Source organism: Quercus lobata, chromosome 12, assembly GCF_001633185.2.
Source record: "Quercus lobata isolate SW786 chromosome 12, ValleyOak3.0 Primary Assembly, whole genome shotgun sequence".
Lineage (NCBI taxonomy): Eukaryota > Viridiplantae > Streptophyta > Magnoliopsida > Fagales > Fagaceae > Quercus > Quercus lobata.
Window position 1 is genome coordinate 18,246,098 of NC_044915.1, and position 21,568 is coordinate 18,267,665.

Consider the following 21,568-nt stretch of genomic DNA (forward strand, 5'->3'; position numbering starts at 1 on the left):
GAGAGTGAATTGCAAAGGAAGCTTGAAGTGGTGCTTACGCAAGAGGAGGAATTTTGGACCTTGAAGTCTCGAGTGAATTGGATGATTCAGGGAGACCGAAATACAGCTTTTTATCATGTCTCGACCCTGGTGAGAAGGAAAAGAAATCAGATTCTAGCCATAAAAGACCTTACTGGGGAATGGATTCATGAGGAAATGGGAGTTAGGGAGTTTATCAGAAGGGGTTTTGAGGGAGTGTATACCTCATCGCATCTGAGTAGCTCTCGGATTAACCCTCTAGTTTCTCATTGGCAAGCCAAGTTATCAGAGGAGGAGAAGATGAGTATTAGTGGGGCTGCTTCGGAGGAGGAGATTAAATCGACCCTTTGGTCGCTCAAGCCTTTCAAAGCTCCTGCTCCAGATGGCCTCCATACCGGTTTCTTCCAAAGATTCTGGCTGGTTGTGGGTAAATCGATTTTGGAGGAAGTTGGGAGAGTCTTTTCGAAAAGGAAAATTCCGGATTTCTTGAATAGGACCGACATTACCCTCATCCCTAAGATTCAAGGTCCTGAAACGTTGGGTAATTATCATCCTATTAGTTTGTGTAACACTATTTATAAGGTTGTCACAAAGATTATTGTTTCAAGGCTTAGACCCTTTTTGGATAAGCTCATCTCCCCTCTCCAATCAGCTTTCGTTCCGGGAAGGAAAAGTGTTGACAATGTTATCATTGTTCAAGAGATCATCCATTCTCTTAGCAAAGAGAGAGGTAATGTGGGGTATATGGCTTTGAAGATTGATTTGGAAAAGGCTTATGATAAACTTGAATGGAGTTTCATTAGAGATATGATGATTAGAGCTAATTTTCCAGAGGATCTAGTGGAGCTGATTATGAGTTGTGTATCTACTGTTTCAACGGAAATAATGGTCAATGGGGAAGCTTTGGAGCCAATATACCCGTCAAGGGGGATTAGGCAAGGTGACCCTCTTTCTCCGTACCTTTTCATCCTTTGTATGGAGTTTCTTAGTCATCTCATTCAAGAAAAATGCCATGCCAAGCTTTGGCAGCTGGTTAAGGTGTCCTAAAGTGGCCCGGCCTTTTCTCACATGTTCTTTGCAGATGACTTAGTTCTTTTTGCTAGAGCTGATGCAATCAATTGCTCCACAATTAGAGATGTGTTGGATTCTTTTTGCAAGATTTCGGGTCAAACTGTGAGTGAAGCCAAATCTAGAGTTTTTTTCTCGCCAAACGTGGGTAGGGATAGCAGGGAATCTTTTTGTGATATTCTTGGGTTCCACTCTACTCCATTCCTTGGGAAATATCTTGGTTTTCCAATTAGACATACGGGATCTTCTTCTCAAGACTTCAATTACATTCTTGATAGGGTAAAGAACAAACTAGCGGGATGGAAAGCTAATTTGCTTTCTTTAGCTGGCCGTACGGTGCTCATCCAAGCTTCCTCTTCTGCCATTCCAGCTCATGTTATGTAGTGTGCTCAATTACCAGCTAGATTTCTTGATGGTATTGATCGAGTAAACCGGAATTTTCTTTGGGGTTCGTCTGAAGCCAATAAGAAAGTCCATTGGGTTGGCTGGCATAAAGTAGTTATTTCCAAGGAGGAAGGGGGTCTTGGGTTGCAGGCTTCAAAAGGTAGAAACAAGGCCCTTCTTGCCAAGTTAAATTGGCATTTTCACACAGAAAAGGATGCTTTGTGGTCCCAAGTGTTAAGGCAGAAATATTGCAGCAGTAGAAGAGTGAATGCTCGAAATGGGAATAGGCTTCCAAGCTCTCCGATTTGGAGAGCGATGAGGAGAGGAATGGGCACTTTTGAGAAAGGTGCTATGTGGACGACTGGGAGAGATAGCAATCTAAACTTTTGGCTGGATTGCTAGATGGTTCAAGGGCCTTTGCGTAAACTGATTCAAGGTCCTTTAACCCAAGAGGCCAGTCATCTTAGAGTGAGAGACGTGTTGACAGATGCAGGGTGGCAATGGGGGCTGATTCCTTTTGAGCTTCCCTATGACTTGAAGGCTTTGATCCAGGCTGTTCCATTTTCAACTATGACTAGGGGAAGAGATAAGTTGGCTTGGGCAGGCAACCCGAGGGGTTCTTTTGATCTAAAGAGTGCTTACTCTATGTCTTTGGCGGATGATAATAATCCTCAGCTCAAATTGGGGTGGGTTTGGAAGCTAGAAACTCTACCTAGAATCAAATCTTTCATATGGCGTTGTGCCCATAATAGTATAGGGGTGAAAGGGTGTTTGGTGAGAAGGGGTATGGGGGAAGATGATATTTGTCCCATTTGTCGAGTGGATTCCGAATCTATTCTGCATGCTATTAGGGACTGTGCAAAGGTTAAGGATGTGTGGATTCAGCTGGGTGTTGGGTGGCAAAACCGAGAGTTTTGGAATGCAGATTTGCAGGATTGGTTGAGCTCCAATGGGAAGGATAACAGTAGTCGTGGGGGACTTCAATGGAGGATTTTATTTCCTATTGCTGTGTGGTGCATCTGGAAGTGTAGAAATCAGTGTGTTTTCAACGGGAAAAGCTATAATCCAAGACTTGCTGCTTGCATTCGTGATCAAGCCTTTGAGTTTCTGTATTATGCTGTTCCGCCTAGACAAGCTGTGTGCAATGTGATTAAGAGGATTCGTTGGGAGAGGCCTCCAATTGGTTGGAAGAAACTTAACACTGATGGCTCTAGTTTGGGAAGCAATGGTCAAGCTGGTTGTGGTGGCACCGTGAGAGATGAGCATGGGAGGTGGCTAGCTGGTTTCTCTAAGTTTATCGGTTCAGCAAGCGCCTTTGTAGCTGAAATGTGGGGTCTTAGAGATGGTCTAGTGCTGTGCAGCAACCTTAATATCCAATGCCTTTTAGTTGAAGTTGATTCCAGTGCTCTTGTTCTTGCCTTGCTTAATCCCAAGTATGATAACTTGGTAGTTTCTCCTTTATTGGATGATTGCAGACATCTTTTGAGCTGTTTCCTTCAGGTTCAGATTAATCATTGTTTCTGGCAAGCAAATCGTTGTGCTGACATTATGGCTAGAATGGGTTCAGCCCAGTGTTTAGATTTTTCTGTTTTTCACAGTCCGCCTGTGGACGTTTTGGAAGCCTTTGAGGCTGATCTGAATGGTTTGTGCTTTGACAAGCCTTGTCCTGTTCGTGCTGTAGCTCCTTAATTTTGTTTATTGAATAATCTTTTATACCAAAAAAAAAAAAAAACAATTATAAAAATAAAAATCATAAAAAATAACTCATCTCTCTCTCAAATTTATGAAATATTATTTCTAAGGAAATATAATTATATGAGTAAGATATTTCCTAAAATAAATTTTAAGTTTTATTCTAATGTTACAACTTATAACCAAACTTATGAATAAGTTTAGTTATTCCATTACATCACATTTTATTCTTAGTAATAAAGATTACAATTCCTGTTATAATATCTTCATTCAGTGTACCAAACATGCCTTAAGGCTTCATTTGGAAGTTCATAAAGAATTTGTAAGGTATAATCATGAAGGAATGGAAATGAATGGAATAGAATGCAATGCATTTAAGTAAGGGAAATTAATGAATAGAATATAAATAACCTTGTTTAGGAGTACCGCAGAGGGAAATGAATAGAATAATTTCATGACAATATTTTAAAATAAAAGCTTGAATATATAGGGGTAATTTTTAGGGTTTTAGTAAAAAAATTCAATAAATCTGATTCGATTTCCTCCAATTCCTCTCAATTTTTGGGAGAATAAAAATTTGAGGTTTTAAGATAATAGAGAGGAATGAGTGTTCTTTCCTACTTAAATTAATTTTCCATTTCCTTCATTAAAAATCCCAAATAATGGAAGAAAAAAATATTCTAAAAATTACTCGTTTTATTCTTTTCTATTCCATCCTCTCCTTCCAAATGAGGGCTAAGTTGGAGGGGATACACTAATTATAAATTTCATAATCATCAAATTAATTTTTAGATGAGGATATGAAAGGCCATTTTCTTGCCAAGTAACATTGACATTATGTTCTAGAATCTACATCTCTTCCAACCAAATGAACAATCCCAAAATCATCCATCAAAAATTGTCACTAAGTTGGAGACATAGTAAGCTATTGTGTTGATAAAGTGCTTAGGCATCCTAGATGAGAGAAGAAGAAAGAAGGTTAAATACTGGAAAAAAAAATTATAAATATTACTCAATAAGTGAACTCTGTAGTCTGCACTGATTAAAAAAAAAGTGAACCCTGTAATTGGCTCTTTTATTTCTTTTGATCTTTGTTTTCTTCTTTCTCTTCCTCTTTCTCCTCTTCTTTATCAGGACCAACAGATACTAATTCTATTTTTCCTATCTTCTTCAGTTTTTTAGCTATTGCAATTGCGTCCGTCTCCCCTGTAATGGTCAGCAACTGCTCATTTAGATTAGCTTCTATCGAATTTACTCCTGTGGACCATGAAACCCAGTTGCAAATATGTTAGTAAATTAGAACAATGATGCTGATATTAGAGTTTCACAATGTAACGATCAACATTAATACAAACTTCATTAAGCAAATACTATAAGAAATCACCTATACCAAGAACTAGATTAAATTTTACAATTTATCCTCTAAATGGTTCAACTCTACCATCATTTCTTAAGGTTGAACTTCACCCAACTAGCTATTTCTATTATTAATATGGATGCTGTGATAAATTTGAACAATATTCATATATTTAGTTTTTGATTGATTGTGGGTTTCAGTTAGCTCAACTAATAAAATTTGACGTTATAAAGTTTGTAAAATAATTTGTGTTTTTAGCATTTGCTCACACTCATATGATTGAATAAATTGAAGTAAATATGTTCTACAAATATCATTAAGGGACTTGAAGCAAATAAATGCTACAAGAAGAGGTTTTGACTACCATAAACATCAGCTACAGCCTGCATGGCTTTCTTCTTTGTCTTCTCATCATTCATAGTCATGATTTTGAAAACTATCTTCTACAAAATTTAAATGCAATTGAACAACATATCAGAACTGCAGTAACAGCAAATAAAACATAACAGCAAAATTTGGAAGAAGATCAAAGACTTGATTGACATTGCCTGAGCCATTAGAAGAAGTCGTTAATAAGAAATTCAAAAAGGAACACAAGAGACTTAATTTGTAACACTTGCATTGCAGGTCATGATGAGTGGTAAGGGTCCATATTTATATAGCAGTCGTAGTGGCTTATGTAATTAACGCTGTATTGGCCACTACTTCAAATTGGTGTCTTTTTCTTGTTTCCATTAATTAGATTCTGCCCTCAATTCATGATGGAGGAAAAAGATCCCACTTAGTTGATAACCTTTTCTTCCTCTGTATCCAAAAAAGATTGTTTGATTATAATACATATCTAGTCATTTTCTTAAGCATAATTTTATATAAGTCATATGATTGTGTGCCCTTAGAGCAAATGTTAATAAACTATATTTAAAAGTTTTAATATTATTTTTATGAGAAATATTAAAACCTATCAACAAAATTAATTGCTTTGTCATTTTCTCATAAAATATTTCTAAAAATAGTTCATAAACCAATACCTTTAGAACATTCATTAACATTTCCCTAATTTTATATACTTCTTTAATCTAATGTTGTAATGCATCTTCAAGCATGGCTAAACAACTATAAACAATAGGAAATGTTAAAGGATGCTTTAAGGCATTAATTTAAAAATAATTTTTAGAAACATTTTATGAAAAAAAATAATAAAATAATTAATTTTTTTAATAGTTTTTTATATTTCCAATAAAAGTTGTGTCAAAACTTTCCTAATATAGTTTATTAACAATTGTCTTAAGAATACCCATTAACATAATCCATAAACAACAATTTTTGTTATTTAAATACCACAATACGTATTTCTACAATATTTTTTCACCCACATGTATTTTTACAACACTTAAGCAACGTTACCAGAAATTTTTTACCAAAGAAGCCCTAATTATCGGTTCCAAAAGATTTTGACAATCTTAATTTTTGTATTATTTTGCTGTCCGCCAAGTGGCAACAGTTTAGAGACTAGAATAGACCTTGGAAGATTTACCTTCTTAGGTACTTAATCCCCTAGCAGGAGTAGGAGCAACAACACTACCGATTAGAGTTTCGGTATCTCATGGGAGCTCTGTAGAGTCATGAGTCATGACCCAGCAATGCAAGCTGATTTGGTAGCATCATGTTAGACCAAGAAAAAAAAAGGAAGAAATAATGAAGAAATATATGTCAAGGGGTGTGTGTGAGAGTAAGGCTGGGTTAAATTTTGGATAATTTTCCACTTTAAACAGACATCTTGGGGTTGAGATTTGAGAAATCCACGACCCAATTCCTCAAAAAATAAAAAATTCCACGACCCGATTCACGATAGCTTTCAAGAGTAACCAAATCCAACTTATAGGAATCACTGAATCAGTGTTGGTTTCGATTGGGCCAACAAATTTGGGATATTTTGTCAAACTAATAAAAAAAATCTGATTTTCATTCTTTTAATTAAATCCATTATTCAATAAATAATTGCACTTTACACAACTAGAATAATATTCTATTCAGATTCAAAAAAAAAAAAAAAAAAAAAAAAAAACATAGCATAATATTCTATCATTATAAAAAAAATAAATCTCAAAATACTAAAATAAATCAAATTAACAAATCAGTCTCAAAATAAATAAATAAATAAATATTTATCAAACTACCAAGTTTAAAATACTTATATTTTTAAATTATTAATATTTTAGTAGGGTTGGGTTTCTTAGGTTGAAAATTTTGTCAATCTAAACCCATTACAACCTAAGGTTCAAAAACAATTTAAATCCAATACAGCCTATAAATCCATGAAAGCCAAATGGAGGCATTAGGTCGGGTTGGGTTGGGTTCCTCAGAATGAAAGTCCTAGATATTGATTATTGTTAAAAAAAAAAAAAACCAATGACAGATTCCTATTTCACATTGCTGACGCATATGGCCAATTTTTGGGTTCACAGGTGTAACACCGCATAATTTCATAGAAGTCTTATTGTCATATTTGACCAAATAAAGGAGAAAACAAGTCTTATTATCACGTGCTATCTTTTTTCTTTTTCTTTTTTTTTTCTTTTTTAATGTCATATTTGGAACAAAGTAAAGGGGAAGAGGAAGAACATTAAAATAAAAAAGGGATGGGGAATGAACATTAAAAATAAATAGGATGACAATAAACTAAAAGGGATTGGGAATGAACATTAAAATAAATGGGATGACAATAAAGTAGAGGAGAATGAGGAAGAACATTAAAATAAATGAGTAACAATATAACAAGGTAAATAGATGTACAAAATGTAAAGAGTTCCTAAATGCTTAGAAGAGATGAGACTTTTTCCCCCTTAGGGTACTTCTCATATTAGGTCTAAGTTAAGCTTCAATACCCATCTAGGAACTTTACAACAATAGCGTCATGTTTTTTTCTTGAAAAATGCATTCCTTCCGATCTGTGGTAGATATCATCGAGACCTTTTTGTGAGAGGTGTTCAAGACCTCATACTTCAAGCTGGCTCAAATGGATTGCTCCAATTCTTGCCCAATTGGTATAGTTTTTTGTGCAAAGTTGGTCCAAAAACAACATGTTTGACCTTAAAAATAATAATAATAATAAATAAAAAAAAGTAAAAAAAAAAAAAAAACAAAAAACAAAAAAAAAAGACAAAAAAGGTGAAACATTTAATTAGGGTTTTGGAGTTTTATTGATATCTCATCGGTTTTACCTCTGATTTTGGCTCGTGAACTATCGTTTCGAAGGGAAAAATATGACCTAGGAGATGGTCCAAAATTTGACTCGATCAAACGGTCCGATCAAAAAAGTCAACTTTTTGACCATAACCGGTTAGGTATTTTGGTCTTAATTCCTATTAGATGGGTTTAAATGTTGCAACCCTTTCATCCACCACCCAATCATATTGCATTTATTTATCACCCTTTTTTGGCTATGAAACTTATAATTTGCACCTTTTTTTGAATATTTCAAATTTTGATATTTGCTTTGACTCATGAATCAAGATCGGAAAAAATACGATATCAATAATAACATAAAAGAGACATTTAGAATCCCAAATATTGCAAATTCAAAATTAAACAAACAATTGCAAAATGGAGAGAGAGAGAGAGAGAGAGAGAGAGAGAGATTAAACAACAATAAAATTCTTATTTATTAAAAATTAAACACACAAACATCAACTACTACGTAGTTAAACACGACAAATTATTAGGTACTCCCGGAATACTATAAATGTATACTCTCTCCTCTCACATCAATAGTGGGTCTCACCATGAATTTAATTAGTGGGGCCCACCATTCATGTGAGATGAGGGAGTACACATTTATGATACTCCGGGAGTACACAATAATTTTCCGTTAAACACATGTAGGGTAAGATAATAACATTCAAACTTTAATACTAACTAGAACATTGACTCAAAAGCAAACTAGAACATTGACTCACAAAATTATAATACTTAACTAGACATAAATTACAATGAGAATACTTTTACTTTCACTAAAACAAAAAATGTTTTTTACAATGAAAAAAATCGTTGCAATAACATTAGGGTCATTGCAATAGTTTATGCAAAGTGTTGCAATAAAATTTGAGGTAATAAGTTTGAGCTACAAAAAATTTCGTTACAATAAACTTTAAATATTTTAATAACAACTTTGATGTAATAATATATTTGCTATTGCAATAGATTGCAAATTATTGACAAAAATAATTTGAGTCAAGCTATTGCAACGATATCTTCATTGTAATAGAAAACTGTTTCATATTTTTCATTAAATAGATTGTAAAATAATTGGTACTAGATTATTGTAATAATATATTCGTTGTAGCTTCATGTTTGTCATTGCAATATATTGTAAAATAATTAAAATTTAGTTATTATAGTGATATATTTGTTACAATAAGCTGTCACTTTGAAATTTCTATTGTAATAGATTGCAAAATAATTAGTATCAAGTTATTACAACGATTTCTTCAATTTAAGTTATTGTAAAAAAAAAAAATTCTTAATGCAATTTAGTATCAAAACCTCTATTGCAACTAAAAATTATAAGTTATTTCAACTAAGTATTATTAATGTAATAATTTAGCACTTTTAAGTTACTATTTAAGTCATGTGTGCCTCTTTTGCAGATCTAGGGTTTTGTACCCAAAAACTCTCTAAGTCTTTGGTTGCTCTATTTTGCTATGTGTGTGAATTTCTTGTGAGATCTAGAGGTGATTGCCTTCACACATGCTTAGGATTATCAAGAAGGAGATTTGATTGAGAGCTTAATGATCATTCAGTTGCTACACTAAGAAGTTTAAAGAAACACAAGCGGGTGTGCTTATACTTGCTGGAGAATCTAAGAAAAAAGGAGTTCATAGTCTCGGAGCTTGCATGTGGTCGTGTCAGTAAGTTTCTACTGGTGGATAGCAATAGGATGTTAGTGGTCTAAGTTCTATTGTAAAACTTTGATTCTTTCATAGTGGATTTAAGTTTACCTTGAGGATAGCTAGATTAAATCCTCCCCAGGTTTTTACCGGTGTGGTGTATGTGGTCGTGTCAGTAAGTTTCTACTGGTGGGTAGCAATAGGATATTAGTGGTCTAAGTCCTATTGTAAAACTTTGATTCTTTCATAATGGATTTAAGTTTATCTTGAGGATAGCTAGATTAAATCCTCCCCAGGTTTTTACCGGTGTGGTTTCCTGTGTCATCATATCATTGTGTTATTTATATTTCTGCTGCTATACATGATATGATTGTTTGATTGTGATAAATTAGATCTGAAATTTGGACTAAGTAATAACTTGGCTAATTAACTAGGTTAATCCAATTGTGTTTTAAGGGGTCTAAAAACTAACAATAACTACTAGATGCTAACCCATACAATGCACGGGATAGTTGAACAAAAGTTATGCACATGCCCTTTTATCAGCACAATCATTTGAAACCAATCTAATTCTATAATTCTATTTCAAAATAAATATTGATAATATGTACAAATAGATTAGTCAAATATAAAACAGTCATCTAAAAACCACAATGATATGGTTCAAGCATGTTCCAATAAATAAATAAATAAAGAAGAAATCATTTCAAATAGTTACAGCATATCATTTTCTTGAAGAAACCTCATCCCCAAGAAATAATGAGCTATCCACATCAAATGTTGTATTACTTTCTCTTTGTCGTACCTACATGATAAAAATAATTTCACAACAAAAAGCAACTATAAACTTCATAATAATGAGAATTGTGAGCAAATAATATACCAAGGAAGGATAAACCACTTAAAAACAATTAAAATGTGCTACTTTTAATGGTTAGGAAAAGATCTCTAAGGAATTGTATAGATTAATTATTAATTTAACAGACACAACTAACCAAAAGTTTAGAATACTTATGTCTAGTACTCTGCAAAAATAGGTCAGAGCAGCAGTTTTAGAAATGCAATCAATTCAATACAATTATGATACAAATATTTATTTTGAAAATAATTCTAGCTAATACCCAAATGCAAGAAACGTATTGACTTTTTTTTTTTTTTTGAAAGCAAGAAACGTATTGACTTACTTGTTATTTAAAGTAGCCTTTTGAAAAGTTCACTTGGCTATACAAATCTCATTGTTGTCATGCAAGGGATTTATAAACTGTTAATCCCAAAAATATGGGCTTATGTTGTCAACAACTCAATGCAAGTGGATAATTATCGAAACCTACAAAGTAATTCACAATTCATAATTCAAAAATGTAATTTATATAATATTTAGAATCAAGCCTTAATTTTCTCATAACAGTTGCAAATATAGACTATAAAGATATGGATAGAGACCATGACATGAGAGGGATGCATCAATTGAGTAGTAATATTACTTTCTCTGTCTTGTAGTAATAATATAGACAAAATTCAAGGCATGAATAAAATCAAAATTACAACAATTAATTCCACTATTTTCATGTTATTCCCTGTAAGTCTGGAACAATAAGGAATTTAGTCAATTTAGTTTAAGTGGTTATAATAAAGTTGGCTTCTACTGTTCTCTACTCTATAGCCATTTGAACATATTGTATTTCCTCAACCAATTACCGATATTGCAGTAAAATTATTTATTATTGAAAAGAAGAAATAATTAAGCTCATCCCATAAAACCTTATTTCTTGGACTTTGTATGATATGGTAGTCATCCAAACTTTAAAACATATTATGCTTCTTACCCGAACATTTTTCTTGTGGTGGGGACAAATAGAATAAGATAGGCGCTTCATGACCATTCAAAAAAAAAAAAAAAAAGACTTGGTTCTCAAAAACCGAAAAAAAAAAAAAAAAGAAATTGCAAAAAATGCTTTCTTCTAGCCAAATCCCAAACCTGTTAAAAATTTTAGTGAAAAGGAAAAACTCAAGCTAACAAAACTAAGTTGACTAACTTCTGCTAGAAGTAGTAAAAGAGAAAGAAATTACTTAGTGAAAACTATTGTGAAGGAAGAAAAGATTTCAAATTTGAGCTCCCAAATAACAGCCATAGGTGCAAAATGTCAAGTTACACCAGTTACTCTTGGAGAGATTTTATTGAACACCTAGCAAATATAGCCAAGAAATAAAACTTCGTTGATCTACATGTGTTGAAATAGGGGGAGGGAAGCATAAATTTCCAGTACCAACAAAATTTAGAATAATGTAATCTTTTTTTTGATAGGTAGAATAATGTAATCTAGAAATTAGAAACTTATTGAAATATAAAATAAAAGCAAGCACAAACAAACACACAGTGACTCTGAACAAAGAAAAATAGAAGAAATATAACTATCTTTACTCAAGAGAAGCAGATAGACTCAAACAAATAAAAGTCCATCATCAAATAATTTGTAAAAGAATGAAAAATCTATCCAAAATTCAACCAAATCAAATCTGGAATAAAGAGAGATGCAGCACAACAGGGACTCTGCCCTCATACAAACAACAATGAAAACAATAGTAAAACAATGGTCTGATGAGTAAGTCTCTATTTGCAACTACTTGAAAAAGGAGCGTGATCACTAGAGTGACTACGTGTGATATGTAGCTGGCTTTGTAAGTGATAAAACTGAGCCAAAAACACTACTTCTGCAACCTCATCTCTTTTTTCTTTTTTCTTTTTTCCTTGTTTAATTCTATTTTTATGAACCTATAAGTTAATTTTATTTGTTAGTATCAAACAGTGTCCATTGGGTAGACTTCAAAAATAAGAGTAACAAAGCAAACCTACTAAATGGTAGATTTGAAATCAAGTATTTAAGAAGTAGCCCACATAATAACAATTTTAATCAACCAAAAATCACAGCTTTATTTAAGAAAACAAAAAAAATCACATGAGTCTAAATAAAAATTTTAGCTTGAATATTGAAAGTGATTGTAACTTGGGATTTTTTTTTTTTTTTTTTGGCTTCATGTTTGTCATCACCTATAGTATTTAGTGTGTAGCTCTAAGTGTCTTTCTTTTGTGTTTAAATAGGAAAATTCACGGATGTTTGCAGGAAAGTAAATACATCCTTTTTTTTCTCATCATAGACCACAGGAAAGAAAAAACCAAGAGGCTAATGAAGGGAAAATGCTGAGATCACCGAAAATGGATCAACCTTGTGTCACAACTCGCCACGTGACGAGTTGTAATTGGTGAAGATGTGTCCCCACATGGCCCACAGACACTCCTTCACCAGTCACAACTCGCCATGTGGCGAGTTGTGGCCCAAAGTTGTGCCATTTTTTGTGGTCCTAGCACAACTCCTAATGAAGTGGAGGGTAGTCGTTACTTTGTTGATTTTAGGGATAAAATAATACTTGTGGCCCAATTCATGTATTTGAAACCACTCAAATATGGTAATTCAAAGTTAGCCTGAATATTGAAAGTCTCATTATTATAAAGCAAAAACCCCCAAATTAAAAACCTCCAAATCTATATATATATATATATATATATATAATAGGTGAAGTTAAGAGAAACTCAAATTAGAATTTCAAATTAGAACTCCAATTTTGCGCCATGTGTCTTAAATTATTTATTCTCAAAAAGTTTTATTTCTTAATTTTAGAATAAAATGTGAAACCATATCATAAATATTCATTCAAGTGAATTATTAAGTACAAAAACCAAAGAGTATAGAATAACTGAATGGTAAAAAAAAAAAATTGCTCCACAATAATTTTTTTTTTTTTTTTTTAAAAAGACATGGACAATTTACATTTTATACCTAATAATATCCTTACAAATTTTTTTAAAGATTTAACAAAATATAAAAATGACTATCAATAGTATTTCAATTATATATGAATTATATTATGTATTTTATTGTATATCTTTTAGTATATCCATGCATATGCATGAGATTTCAATCTAGTTTATATAATCCTCAAATTTTACTTTAAAAACCCCAAAATATTAATCTAATAAAAAATGTTATGAATCCTCTCTCTCTCTCTCTCTCTCTCTCTCTCTCTCTCTCTCTATATATATATATATATATATATATAAAGAAATTGAACTAACCATATTTACTGCCAATGGTGGCGTAAGTCTCTTAGACGGGCTTTGACAACTGCAAAAGGGTACCTCCAGCATCTAACAACAATGTATCATATGCTCTCTTAGTCCACCTTCGCCCATCTACCGAAAAGACCAAAAAAGAATCAGAATATGCAACCACCCCATGTTAAAATAGTGCCCCAAAACCATAAATCACATAAAGGCACCAGAACATCAAAACCATACAAAAACCCTTCAAATTCAACATTTTTTTTTTTTTTTTGCGAATTCAAATAAAACAAATTTATATAACTTACTAAATAAAAAACCATCGCTCTTTGGGTTGGAATTCTAAAATCGTACCAAATGGTGGGATTGGGGAGAGAGAGAGAGAGTTTTGCCTTACCAAGTTACGTTTAGGGATTTCCAAAAAAATTTCAAATGCATAATCTCAAAGATCATTATGATTCCATCTTGGATCAAATTAGAACCTATAAATTCCAAATTTCCAATAAAAAATCAGAATAAAAAAATTCCCAATAAGCCAAAAAATCAAGGTTATAAGAGGAGCCACATGAATCCAAATAAAAGTCCACAAAATTAAATCCAAAACAAAAGAAAAAACCTAACAGCAATTTTTATTAGTTCATCATCATTTTTCTTGTTAACCCTTCTCATCAGCATTTTGTCAAACATATGAAAACATAAAGATACAAAAATTGGAATTATTTTCAGTAACAAAATTAAGGGCGGCAATCCATAGTAAAAAAGGCAATAGAAGAAGAAAAAAGAAAAGGCACTTAATATTTCAATATAAAACATAAATTGAAATCAATAGAAAAGTAAAAACACCAAATAAGAGATACATGAAGGGGAAGAATTGACAATTTCTTCTTCTTCTTTGGACTTGGCTTGCCGGTCAACACCATAAAGTTCAAAAACAAACAAAATATGGCTTTAATTAATAGTAAACATCAAATATCAAATGAAATTCACGTCTTGCACCTTGAAATTTTCCTTACATTGATGCTGCAAGGAAGATAGGCTTGGATGGGATTGAGATTGAAGAGGTGTAGACACCACATTTTGTACCCTTACGACTCGAGTCCCCGTTCCCTAATGATGTTCAAACTCGGAGGCCCAAGGCTAGTTTAGAGCTCAATCAAATATCAAATTGACTTAAGAAGTGTTAAAGTGGAAAATATAATTTCTCAAATGAGCAAAAATCTAATTTTGGAAATAAATTACCAAAGTGGCCCTTGGCCCACCTACGTGGGCAATGGCCTGCATATGTGAGCCAAAGCATGTGTACGCAAGCACATTACTATGTATGCAGCTAGGGTTTCAGAAGCATGGAAAATGTAAGTTTTCTGCAATAATGGCTGAGGTTTGGAATGAATCCCACATTGTCTAGGAGCCGTTCCAAACCTCATTTTTTTCACTATAAAAAGCCTTATATGGTACATTTTCAAAACACATAGAAATCCCACGGAAAAATCTAAGATTCACTAGAAAATAGTGAATCAAAAGGGAGTTTTTTTTCACAAGGACTTCTTGGTCTTGAGTGCCATTGGAGAGGATGAAGAGAGTTTAGAGAGAAAATGAGAGAGTGAGAGAGTGAGAGAGTTTGAGAGAATGATAGAGTCAGAAAGTGAGAGGAAAAGAGAGGAGAGGGAGGTTTTTGTAGTGAGAAGAAAAAAAGAAAGAAGAGTTATGAAGAATGTGAAGAGATGAGGGAGATGAAGAGAATGAAGAAGAAAAAGAAACAGTTGGTAATCGTTGGAGAAAAAAATAAAAAGACGGGAACACACCTGATGGCTAAACTACGTGTAGTTTAGTCATAAACAGTTTAAAAAAAAAAAAAAAATCCTTCTTTAAAAAAAAAAAAAAAAAAAGAACATCTCAAGATTGCCCCAATTAGACACAAAATCATCAAAGGACTCCCCAGTGAGCAGAAAAGGAAGTAGAAGACTCTTCCCCTAATGAAGCATGTACATTCCAAAACCATTTCCAGTAGATCACACAAAATCAAGAACACTATCCCCAGTAAAGAAGCAAAACATTCTTCCCTAGTGGATCAAGCACATCAAGAACACTATCCACAGTAAGGAAGCAAAAGACTCTTCCTCAATGGTTCAAGCACATCAAGCATCATTCCCATGGAGGAGGCAGCAGATTCTTCCCCAATGGACCCAAGCACATTTAAACAATCCCCAATAAGGAAGCAGAATATTCTTCCCCAAAGTATCCTCGGTGAATCAGGTACACCTAAAGTATCCCCTGTAAGGAAGCAGAAGATTCTTCCCTAGTGAGTCCAATATACCTATAAAAAAATCCCCAGTAAGGAAGCAAAAGATTTTTCCTCAAAGTCCTCAACAAACCATGAAGGAAGCAGAAGATTCTTCCCCAATGGATCACGCATCTACACTATGTTGTGAAATTTTAAAGTACTCACAAGTGTACGAACCGTACCGAAGTATAGTTGGACAAGAACGAGGTCGAACCCACAGAGACTTGTATGAATGTAGGAAAATTAATTAAACCTTAACCAAATTAATCCAAATCTAGTTTAATAAAAATTGGTTTTTTTTTTGCCAATTAAATATACTAAACAAATAGTTAAACTAACCAAAAGATATAAAGCAATAAAAAGATGTAAACAATCAAGAGAAAGGAATTAAGGTTTTGGAATCCGCCTTATAAATCATATCAGCATATATTTATGATCATTAATTTTTCCCAACTCACTACATAATAATCTAGAAATCAATCTTGCTATCATGGAAAATATCATCATTAAAACTTATGTTTAAGAATCTAAAGCATGTTCTTCTTCGCTTCTTAAGTATAAAATCAAATCATCAATTGTATTTGTAGCCAAACAAATCACAAGATATATCCAATTCTAAAAATCAAATCATAAATTGTATCCATTGACAAACAAATCACAAGCGATATCCAATTTTATAATCAAGAATTAATAAACCAAGCATTCAATTAATTTAGACAAATCCTAAATCATAAGAAAAACATGATTGAACTCATGTCTAGAATTTCATCTTAGTCAATTGATATGAAGCAAGAACAATTTAAATCATTAAAGAACAACTATTGTGGGAAAAATCAAATCACATAAATATTATTGATAATTGTTAACAAGGTTTCATCCTCAACCCTAATTATAAATTTAGCTACTCATAGTAATTGAAAGAAAACACAAAAATAAAATACTAAACATTAAATTAGACAAATAAAATAAAACTAACTGTCATAGAAGAAAACCAAAGAAGTAGCCACACTCTTTATACATTCAGCCCTCAGCCCTAGCACTAGCCTCCGCCTCAGCCTCCCTGAATTTTGCCCTAAAGAACCCTTAAATAGGTCAAGGAATCCTATTACAAGTTGAATTCCCGTTTGGAGAAAATCCCAGATTTTTAGGCTTCATTTAACTGACAGTTTTGGCCCATTTAACGTCATAATTTGGACTTTTGGTAAACTACAAAGTTGTAGCCCTTTAAGTTAACGTTCCAGCCCAACTTGAATCATCTCGATTGGACATTTGAACCGAAAGTTATATCAAAAATACTAACTGATGTGTAGTCTGGAATCCTAATCGGAATTGGACTTGGATTTGGAGCAAATTTCCTTTGATTCCTTGCTCCAATTGGACTTAAATTTAATTGGGTTGATCTTTTCTTGAATTCATGCATGGCTGGATGTAAGTTGGCTTGATTCAATTGGCCTAACCCCACTTTCCATGTAAAGCCCTTGTTACCTACAACACAAAGATATTATATAATTAGTCACAAAATAACATAAAAGTAAGGCTAAATATGTAGATATGTAAGTACTTTTGCAAAAAGGATTAGTTGAAAATCTTTTTTTTTTTTTCAATTGCCTTTTGCAAAGAGGATTAGTTGAAGTTCAAAAACACTACAAATGCTAGAGAAATTTCTCACGCCATCAAAACTCAATGTGAGTGAAAAGTGGTAGCCAACCCAAACATACTCTTAGTTTTAGAATAAACTTGACTCGAATCTCTATTTGAAAGTATGTTTCAACTCAAATCTTTCCGGTGTTATCACTCAACAATTGAAATCACTCTGAAATGGGGTGTAACACTCTCAACAATATATGTGAGCGGAATAATGTAAGCAAAATCAAACACCTCACATATAAATCACATGAAAAACGCTTAATTAAGAAAGAACAAGTAGTCTCATGAAAGGATGCCAAAAATATTCATACCACACCTTTTTCTTCTTAGTCATATCAATATTTGAACTACACAATCTTCAAGATCAAATAAGGACTTTATTAGGATGTAATGTAGGGTAAAAGTAAAGGGAATGAAATAAAAATGGGTGAAGGTAAATAATTAGAAGTGTTTTCAAGATTTGTCAGAATGTCAACTCTTTTTGGAATTTCCATTCAACAATTTTTTTTTCAACTCTTCTTCTTCAAAGTAGTATTCCTTCCTTCCATTTCACTTCTCAAAATTTGATAAGAACCCTTTTTTTTTTCTTCTTTTTGACACTTTTTTTTTTGAATTTTTTTTTCTTCTTTGAATTCTCACACAAACCACCACATTGAAACAAACTGATCAAATTCCATCTTGAAACACTATGGATAAGGGATTTAAGAAAGAAAGGCTAATTAAAAGGCTCAACGGGGTGACTAGCGATAATGTATAGAAAAAGAAAAACAAATATATGGCTCAAAGTAGACAAAAATGGCCTAATCTCATCTCTCAAAGACTAGTATAGTTCATTCAATATCAATGACTTCAAAAGATTCAAGTGTGGCATAAAATCATTTTTTTTTCTTGGCCAAAAGAAAAAACAATGAGACTACAACAAGGGAAATATGTTACGCACTTCCAAATGAACTTTAAGATTAGAAACAATAAATAACCCTCCAAAAATAATGATTGGCTCAAAACTCACAGGGGTTACAGTCTCCACATTGTTATCATCAAGATTTTCTAATCATTTTTATCCTTCAACAACAAGTTGTGTTTGAGTGGCTATGTGCATGTGCAATGAATTGAGCATGAAAGCAATGAAATTCTTTAAGCAAGAGTAGTATAATGAACTCAAAACATAAACCTCAAGCTAGGCAAAAGTTTTTTTTTTTTTTTTTTTTTACCAAAAGAAATCTATATAAATCCCCCCCAAACCTAAACCAAACATTGTCCTCAATGTTAAAAATGATACGCTCAAATATATGTCTTGAATGAAAAGAGAGCAAAATATGAATATGCAACATGAGAAACTCAAGTAGGAAAAGTAAGGTAAGGAGAAGGAGGAGACGTACCTTAATCAAGCTGATTGTTATAAATTTTAATTTCTGTCAAATATCAGCTAGAACAAAAGAAAATAAAATGAAACAAGAAAATAAACACAAAGATTAATCTAAAATCAGAAAATAAAAAAAAGAATTTTTTTTTTTTTTTTTTTTGCAAAAAGATTTAACACAACTGGAGATCAATCCTGATAAACAGGACCATCCAAACCTCAACAACACCATGGAGATAAATAATGCATATTATGAATGGACTAGTCCAATGATATTGTAACTTACCTAGGTCAAAAATATGTTGAGAAGCTTTTGTAGTGTCTCCAAGTGAATTCTTTGCATAACCACAGAAGCACTAATACCCTTAATATCAGCAATTCTCCAACCTATAGCTAACTTATGCTCTTGAAGTATACTTATCAATTGGTGTTCCCAAAAGTCATCCAACTTTAGTGGTTCTACAATAGATGGGAATGGGGATGAAGAAAGTGGGAAACAGACCACTTTTGGCTACCAGCTATCAATACTTAAGAGAGGAACAGGATCCAACAATGCATTGACCTCCTCAATTGATTTTTCAGTATCCAAATTGCAATCAAAACGGGTTAAGCAAGTGTTTGGGGGATCCTTACAACTTGATTGTAGTAAAGTATCCTGGACTAGGCTCCCAATCATGTTAACCTCACATATATCCTCATTGTCTAGTACTTGCTTACTTATGTCAAAAATATTCAACTCAACAGTCATATTCCCAAAAGAAATCTTCATCACACCACTCCGACAATTGATCAAAGCATTGGATGTGGCTAAGAAAGGGCGACCTAAAATGACATGGATTTGTGTACTGGCATTTAGAGCAGGCTCAGTGTCTAACACAACAAAATCAACAGGAAAATAGAACGCATCCAGCTTAATCAGCACATCCTCAACAATACCTCTAGGGATTTTCACAGACCTATCAACTAATTGAAGTGTCATGGTTGTGGGTTTCAACTCCCCCAAACCTAGCTGTAAGTATACTGAATATGGCATTAGGTTCACACTTGCCCCCAAATCTAGCAAAGCTCGCTCAATGAGATGATCCCCAATCCTACATGAAATTGTAGGAGATCCAGGGTCTTTTGCATTTCACTGGATATTTATTCTGAATGATTGAAATAACTTGCTCTGTCAAAAATGCCTTTTTAGGGACATTTGTCTTTCTCTTCATTGTCACAAGATCTTTTAGAAACTTAGCATAAGCAGGAACTTGCTGAATTGCATCAAGAAATGAAATATTAATTTGCACTTGCTTAAAAACCTCTAAAATATCTCCAAATTGTGCACTTTTCTAAGGACTGATTAAACTCTGAGGGAATGAAGCTTTAGAAACAAACCTCCTATCAAGGGGAGAACTAAGATCCTGAATTGGAATTGAGGTTGAGTTGCCCTTCTTTTCTCTATGATCATCCTGTGAACTATGAGTTCCCTTTTCCTTTAACATAATATTTTCATCATCCTCCACTTCTGGCATTTTCACTTGATTATCAACTTGCTTACCAGACCTAAGGGTAGTAATAGACTGAACAGATTCATGTGCATGAGTAGAACTAAAAGAACCATTAATTGCATACTACCCTTTTGGGTTAGGTATAGGTTGACTAGGAAACTTTCCTTTTTGCCTTTCTCCAACCTGGGTTGCTAACTGGCCAACTTGATTTTCCAACTTCGAAATAGCTTGAGTATTCAAATGGGTGGAACTTTTTATCTCTTGAATGGCTTGGCTAGTTGATTGCATGAAAGTTTTGAGAGACTCCTCCAAAGATGATTGTGGTCTTGGTGGTGCCATAAACTGAGGAGTTGATTGAGGAATGGGAGGAAATGCTTGAGTAGGTGGACGAAATTGACTTTGTTGATGCACTTGTTTTCCACCTATATTTGTGGGGGAATGATTCTGCCTCCAAGAGAGATTAGGATGATTTTGCCAATTTGGATTGTATGTCTCCGAAAGTGGACTAGCAAGTGGTTTTCCATAATTATTTAGTACATTTGCTTGCTTAGTATAAAAATCAGGGTAACCAGCTATAGAGGGACACAGTTGTGTTGTATGCATAGGACTTGCACAAATAGAGCATGTTTCACTTTGAACTTTATTGATAGAATTCATCCCTCTACCTAAAGCTAAAGCTTCAACCTTACGAGTGAGATTTTCCAACCTAGCTTTTATGTCTAAATCTTCACTAACTTCATACAATCCTCCTTTCTTAATTGTAGGGGTAGATCTCTCTCTACGATTGGAAAAATCCCATTGTTGTGAGCTTTCTGATAGATTCTCAAGAAATTTGTATGCCTCATCATCCCTAAGACTCAAATATCCACCACCATTCATGGACTCAATCATGTTACGATTTGTTTGAGTCAAACCATTATAAAAATATTGTACTAGTCACCATGTTTCAAAACCATGATGAGGACACTTTAAGATCAAGTCCTTAAATCTCTCCCAACTCTCATAAAATTTCTCTTGTTCATCCTGATAAAAATCTGCAATTTCTCTCCTCAAAGCATTGGTCTTGGCCATTGGGAAAAATTTAGAGACGAATTTTGTGACCAACAGTTCCCATGAAGTGATAGATCCAGGTGACAAAGAATTAAGCCATGCTTTTGCCTTATCCTTCAAGGAAAAATGGAATAAACGCAAGCGAACAGAGTCATCAGTGAAATTTTGGAACTTACAAGTAGCACAAATCTCAAGAAAATCATTCACATGCATATAAG

At 33.3% G+C, this 21,568-nt stretch overlaps 1 non-coding gene across 1 annotated transcript; it reads left to right on the forward strand.

The window, feature by feature from the left end:
• Positions 1–21,249: 21,249 nt before the first annotated feature.
• LOC115972646 lies at positions 21,250–21,358 on the forward strand. The gene has a single exon (XR_004087510.1). It is a non-coding gene; the product is annotated as a small nucleolar RNA R71 (small nucleolar RNA).
• Positions 21,359–21,568: the final 210 nt, after the last annotated feature.